At 45.0% G+C, this 7,341-nt stretch overlaps 1 pseudogene; it reads left to right on the forward strand.

Moving 5' to 3' along the window:
- Window positions 1-6,492: 6,492 nt before the first annotated feature.
- On the forward strand, window positions 6,493-7,047 carry LOC101582256 (annotated as a pseudogene).
- Window positions 7,048-7,341: the final 294 nt, after the last annotated feature.

Consider the following 7,341-nt stretch of genomic DNA (forward strand, 5'->3'; position numbering starts at 1 on the left):
GACTGTTGAGCTGACTGTTTTATGGGAGAAGGAAAGTAACTTTCTATTAGGTTTGCGATATAAAGACCAAATGTGAAGAGAAGCAGGTCAGACTTCCATACTTCCTGTGAGGAGAAAGTATGACAAGAAGGGGTCTTAGGTAAATTATCAAGTGCCTGAGAGATGTGCTTTAGCAAGATTACCCCCATTATGGATCTAATTAAAAAATAAGATCCTTGGGCTGTGGAGATAGCTCAGCGGCATAAGCACCTTCCTGGCCATTGCAAGACCCTGAGTTCAATCGCGAGCACCAAAATAAATAAATAAGATCCTCAATACTGATACATATTGAAACTGAATTAGGGTCATTAGTGACTGCTTATGTGCACCTAGAGCAATACTGGAGCCTTACTTTCTGAAAAGGAACCTCAACCTCCCAGAGCTTCTCAAGAATAGCTTTCTCCCTAGTGCTGTGAAAATTCTAATGACATTTCCCCATGTGAGATTAGTGTAAGGGATGGAGTCTAGCATAACACCTTATTCACTTTTAGAAGTAGAAGAGACTGAGGCAGAATTCAATTTAATTTAACCCCTTCCTGAACTATTTACATAGGAGCAGCCTTGCCTAAATTACCCCATCCCTTGCTCCTTCCCCTGCCCTGTCAGAACTTCACAAACTTATAGGAGATAAGGAAAAGACAGGACCCATTTAGGACAATAAGATACACACTATTTGCCCATGCTTATCCATAAATCCCTCTGTCTGAGACCTCACACATGTAGGATATAGGGGCATCAAATTCCTGCTCAGTTGCCATAGCAACAAAGAAACTATAAAAGCAGATAGGGAACAAAAAACTGGGCCTTTTGTGTTTTCCAAGCTAGAAAGGAGAACATACAGGTAGCTGGCTAATTAACAAAGTTTCTATAATTCCTTTTAATTTGGTTTCCCATGGGCAATATATCCAATCTTGGCCATTACATTTGTACAGCATATCACTATGTCCCTTGAGGAAGAACCAGTTTAAAGCTTCCTCAGGAAGCAGGAATAAAGCTAGCTGATCTTGGGCAGTTGTAAGGCTGCCCTTTTTGCCTCTTGGTATGGCTTGTGGTCAGATGTACCCCCAAAAGTTTCATGCAGTCATAGATGTAGTTTTGTTAGAGGTGGCTGGATCTAGAGTGAGTGATGCTAGGATTGACTTAGGAGGAGGAGCTAGGCTCAAGGACACTACGGTTAAGGGTGTGGGATCTGCCTGTCCTGAGTGGCCTGGAAAAGACAACAGGGGCCAGAAGAGCTGTGATCGTCCTTCATTTGTTCTGCTACTGTCCCACCAAGAACTGTTTTCTTCTGCAAAGCCACTTTGCCTTGGAGCCAGCCAATTACGGACCAAAATCTCCATAAATTATGAATTAAATAAACCTTTCCTCCCATAGCTTGCATATTTTGGTTATTTTGCCTCAGCAATGAGAAAAGCAACCAAGACAACTCTCTATTGGCCATTTGATTTCCCAAGGAAATTTTAAATATATCTCTTTGGTGTCCCTTGCAATGAATGATAGCTACCTGCAAGGGAAAACAGATTTCCTCTTAGAGTTGTATAATTCTTATTAGTTAGAGAGTTCCCTTCTTTCCAGATTTCTGCATGGACATGTAACACCAGAAAGGCATATTTGGAGTCTGTATAGATATTTGGCTTTTTTTTTTTTTTTTTTTTTGGTGGGGGGTAACTGGGGATTGAACTCAGGACCTCTCACTTCCCAGGCAGGTGCTTATGCCACTGAGCTATCCCCCTAGCCCATAAGTCTTTATTATAACCTCAGAGGTATTTAAGAAACATGGCCTGACATAGTCCCAGCAGGTAAAGTCTGCTTTGGCCTTTGCCAGAATTGGAGAATTGTACCAAACTTTGACAGTATATCTCTTTCTAACAAGAGAGTAGGACATTGTGGAACAATTGAAAACTCATGGTCAGATGCCAGTTACTGCTAAGATGTCTCTCGGGTAGATGGATGTTCAAGAAGAAGCGGGTGGTGAATGAAAGCAAGAAACAGGAAAAGGAATATTGTGGGACTGTCCTGCTTCAAGGTTGTATATGGTGAGATTTTTGGACTTATGTGCAAACATGAGAAGTATAGAATTCTTTATCTTATTTTTTAAAATATAATCTAATTTTTAAATTTTTTTATCATATTATGTAGGGACTTAAAGTTCAACATATCAATACTTGATGAAAAATACCTGTTCCTTATTTGCCTAAGATGTTTGAAATGCAGTGAGATAGTGAGGTTAAGATTGATAGCCCAAATCGTTTGATAATAACAATGGGCTTTTCTTCTGGATGGTTAACAACCTAAGTTTGCAGACCAAAATTAGAGAAAAAGGAGGGATACAAAGAAAGCCAACATTTTGGCCCTAACCTTCTAAGGTCAATTAAGACTCAGGACATATGAGAACTTGTACTGTAACGTCATGTACCTCGGTAGTGTCCCAAATTTTCTGATCAAGAAGATTATGGGGCCAAAGAGGAAAGTGATCGATGACATAGAGTGTGCCTAAGGAGAGTCACATGGGGAGAAGACACTCTCTCAGGCTTTCACAGAGAGCACATTGGCCAAACAATGGCCGTGACTCATCCACATGGCTGCACTGACAAAGGTTCTACAATCTGAGGTACAGGATCTCAGGACAAATCCTGAGGGCATTTCACTGACCTTCTCAGACCAAAAAGCTACAACTCTTGTTGCATAGGTCCTGCTTTACCTTGGTCTTAACCATCCAGTAGAAAAGTATGAAGTCGAAATATAAGAAATAAAGCCAAGCTGTTAAGTTGAGCTGTGGGGGACTCAGGTCAATAATTTCTGACATTGCCAGTTAAACAGAAGACCCAATGCTATTATGGGCTACTGGACTCTTTTAGAATATTTTTCTGAGTTTACACACCTATAATATTCAATAACGGAACTTAGAAAAAATGGGGTATACCAATGAATGTCCATTTTGTATCTGTGTATTCAAAGAGGTTGGGATAGATATATAGTTGCATTCTCTTAATGAATAGAATGATTTGTTCTAATGGTGTTTGTAAATAGGATCACAAGTCCGCATCTTGTACAGCAATTAACCACTAAGAAGAATATATGCAGTGTAATATTTGTTGAAACTGTACTTCCAATTTGATTTGAAACTGTCTCATTGCTATCTGTTTATCAATAAAACTTTGAAAAAAAAAAAACAACTCATGGTCAGGCTGAGGAGATAGCTCAGTGGTCTAAGCATCTGCCTGGCAAGTGCAAAGACCCAAGTTCAATCCCCAGTACCACATACCATACCAACCCCAGAACACTGGGTGCAGCATGCAGGCCCCAAAACTTGGCATGTAATATCAGCACTGGGGAGATTGAAACAGGAGGATCGCTATGAGTCCAACGTGTAGTAAGACCCTGTACCAAATAATAATAATTAAAAAAAAAATCATGGTTGAACATTTGATCTTTGAATTGGCATGTCAGAACAGGAGAAACTGTGGTTCTGCTTGACCCCAACTGTGTCTGTAGATCTAGAGGACGGTTTTCCAAAGAAAACTGATGTTGCTGTCAAGAATACATCCCCAGACTCAGTTTGTCAGCACAGATAATAAAGCACTCATAACCAAGAAGTCTCAACAAGACAAGATTGTGTTACTTCTTCAAAAGGGCACATTTTACAATGAGGCAGCGAGCACGCCAAGATGTGGCAGCCGTCCCTTTGATTTCCTAACATGTGAGAAGCAGTTGACCTTCTCCCTGTGGGCTGGAGAGGTTCATAGTATGTCCCAAATGGCTAGTTCAAAGGGCTTGAGGAGAGGATGGAAGGATTGGTGGGCAGGGTTGGGAAGGGAAGGGAGGGTGGGTGGACCGCGACTGAAAGTCCTTGGCTGTTGCTTTGGCAGCCAGCCAAGCTCCCAGAATCCAAGCTGAGCAGACACATTTTGTGACTGTGGCATAAGGTGGGAGCCACCTAGAGTGGACTAGAGTTTAAGATGGGGACACTCTCTTGTCATACGTTTGGCAGAAAAGACCTTGTTTCTTGCAATGCCCAGGTATCAACAGCCATCCAGGTGAAAGCATAGACGAGACTTTGATCATTGACAGGAGGAACTGGGGTAGATGGCCGCGCAGGGAGGAGACCATGTCACCAGCAACCGCTCTCCCCAGAGAGTGAGAGGACTGAGCAGAGTATCACCGAGACTAGGCTCTGGTTGCACATGTGGAAGCTGAGCAGTTCTCTGGCTAGATTAATAATAGGCTCTCTGGCTCCTTTTTACTTCAGTGAGTGACCAAAAATAGGAAAGAGAAGAAAGAAAAGGAGAGACAAGCATGAGGTAGACCTGTGGGTCGACAAGCTGGGGAAAACACAGAGGCCATTGCTTCCCAACCACCAAATTGCCAGTACCACAAGAAAAAGCCTCACGGTACAGGCTAATCAGCCAGGAACAAGCCAGAAACCTTGAGCAAGCCCCCTCCCCCAGATTCTCCTGGCACCAACAATGGGGTGACACTTTTCCCTTCTTGTGACTCAGCCCTATACTAACCCAGAGTTTCCCACTTGTTTCTTGCCTGCAAGCCCTTCATTACAGTCAGTGGATCCCTGTCACCTGCTCTGATCACATAAATAGCAGTACACCATCGTCACCTCCAATCTCCTGACTCCTAAGCCAGGACTCGGGCACCATGGTGTTCCCCAAACCGCATTACAACAAAATAATACTTAATACGGTAGCACAGCCCTGGCACAAATGAAAAGAGAAGTAAGATGCACTCACTTACATTTGTAGATGAGGAAACAGAGGTTCAGCGGGCCAGGAGGAGATCAGTGAACTGGCCATAGCCGATCTGTGTAAATAAAGTTTTATTGAGACACAGTCACTCTTGCGCACTCACATGGTCAATAGACACAGTCACTCTCACACACTCACATGGTCAATGGCCAGTGAGTCATCACAGCAGGGTGTGTATGACTCAAAAGCCCCAACTATTTACTATCTGGCCTTTTAAAAGGAAAGAATGTTCTGATCCCAAGTCAGAACAATTTGGAAAAGGTCCCATAGTTGTAAGAGGCAGAGAAGCAGGAGTCTAGCCTGGGCCTAACTCTAGAGCATGTGTGGAGTCATCCACTTCCCAGATCCCCCTTGGCCTAGCAGTGACTCCTGCTCATTGCTCTGATGAGCTGGTTTGGCACACTGCAGTCCCACCACCTTAGAATGTGACTGTCTTTGAAGACTGGGTCTTTACAGACTTAAGTTGTGATGAGGCCACTAGGGTGGGCCCTGGTCCAATACAACCTGTGAACACCCAGGCAGAAGAGGACGACCCATGAGCCAAAGACAGAGGCCTCAGAAGGAAGCCACCACCACGACCCAGAAGCGCTGCTCTCCAGAGCTACAAGGACTAGGTTTCTCCTAAGCTCCCAGCTTGTGATCCTGGTTACCGCAGGCCAGCACACTAATACAACTCCTCCACAGTGCCAGGTCTGGAAGGCCAGGAGAGAAAAGCCTGGCACGCTGGTACACAAGGCACATTAGTCATTTACATCCTGTGCAAGCATTTTGCTTGTCTCGCACCCTCAAATTCTCACAGAATGACTGCAAACAGAGTGCTCTTGTTTTCCATTTTACCAATGAGGTGTTTGAAGCCCAACAGGGCTTACCCAAGATCGCCTAGCTAAGGAGAGAGGGAGGCATTGTAACGTGATGTCCAGCAGTGTTGGCGCACTGGACAGCAAAGCAGCCCAGTAGGGAGGGGTCAGAAACACTGGGGACACCATTGCTCCCTTGAGTAGTTTATAAAGACCTGCCATACCACAGGCTAACCAGTAGGTGGAGCCTCTGACCAATGCCTTTGTGCCTAGGCTGGTTCCGGTCATACCAGGTCCACTGGACTCTGAATTGCTGGCTCTCACCTGGAAAGATTCCAAGTATCATTATCACCCTTTAGTCTATTTCCTCCTTCATTCCCCAGGAATCCAGAGCCTGTCTCAGATTAGACCTTGTGTGCACCATCTCTTGTGTTCTTGTTCCTCACTTCCCATGGGGCCATTTCTATAACTATGAGGTTCCAGGGCCTACACGGCACGCAGCACCGGTGATCGACCTTGGGACCTTGCATTTACCAGGCAGGAGCTTACACCACTGAGCTGTCTCCCCAGCTTGTAACCATGAGGAAAGAGCCAGGAGAAAACCTGACGCCCACAGAGGATAGGAGTCGGTGCAGCTGTTAGTAGGAGCACATGCTATGCTGCAGGGATCCAGGTGTGGCTCCTATCGCCTGGGACACATGGGCTAGAGGAAAGAGAAGATTAAATAAGCAGTGACAGGGGTATGTGTGTTACCAACCAGGAAACTCAGAGAGCAGGTGAGTTTAAACCAGAGGCCCTGCTGAGTTCTGGAGCAGTGGTGCTAGGGCTGGGGCTGCTGGTGTCGGGCCCAAGGGAACCAGAGAGCATCTCTGCCTTTTTCTGCCAGAATGCCAGCAATGATGAACACGGCCAGGGAGTCTCACCTGCACAGGAGGAAGCACTGAGCTTCCCCAGATGGCAATCTCGAGTCTTGCAATTGGGAGGCAGCAGACTTGGGGAATGAAGCGAGAAAGCAAGAGTTCCTCAGACCTGCGGGTGCAGGGAAGAAAGAACACAGCAGGCACCTTGTTATAGGAGATCACAAATCAATCTCCCATTTCCAAACAGGGGAAGAAAGCAAAAAAAATTAATGCAGAACTGGAATCTCAATATCAGCAAAGTACGGACAGTAAATTATCAGGAAGATATGATGATGCTGTGGGCTTGGCTTCAGGGAGGTAGAAGATCGTGATAGAGTAGGGGGTATGGCTGCAGGCACTGCTGCTGCTGCTGCTGCTGCTGCTTCGTCTGGTCCTGAAAGGCCAGATGATTCTGAAAGCAATTGGAGTCAGAAAAAAAAGAATTTGCTATTCTACTGAGTTACTGAGCACCCCAATGAGGTGGAAGATCTCAAAACCACAAAAGATGCAAGAGGCAACTATAAAATGATCTTTGTCAAATCCCATGGCTCATAACTCCCAAATGCTTGGTCTCTGTGCTAAAAGTAAGCGTCACTGACATAATGCACAGTGGAGGACTGTTTAGAGAGAGCAGAGCTTTGTATTACAATTTCTAAAGGCCCAGTTAAATAATTACTATAGTGGTTGATTGGCTGTGTCAACTTGAGAAGCTAAGAGCTTCACTAAATCAGCTCAGCAACTCTACCCCCTAGGTGTGGAGGCCCCGCTCTAGAGTGACTCATCACTTCAAGGAGAACGGGGAAGGACCAAGGGTCCCATTCTTCCTTGGAGGAGCTCCAGTCTTCGCCA

Source organism: Octodon degus, unplaced genomic scaffold, assembly GCF_000260255.1.
Source record: "Octodon degus isolate 3935 unplaced genomic scaffold, OctDeg1.0 scaffold00156, whole genome shotgun sequence".
Classification (NCBI taxonomy): Eukaryota; Metazoa; Chordata; class Mammalia; order Rodentia; family Octodontidae; genus Octodon; species Octodon degus.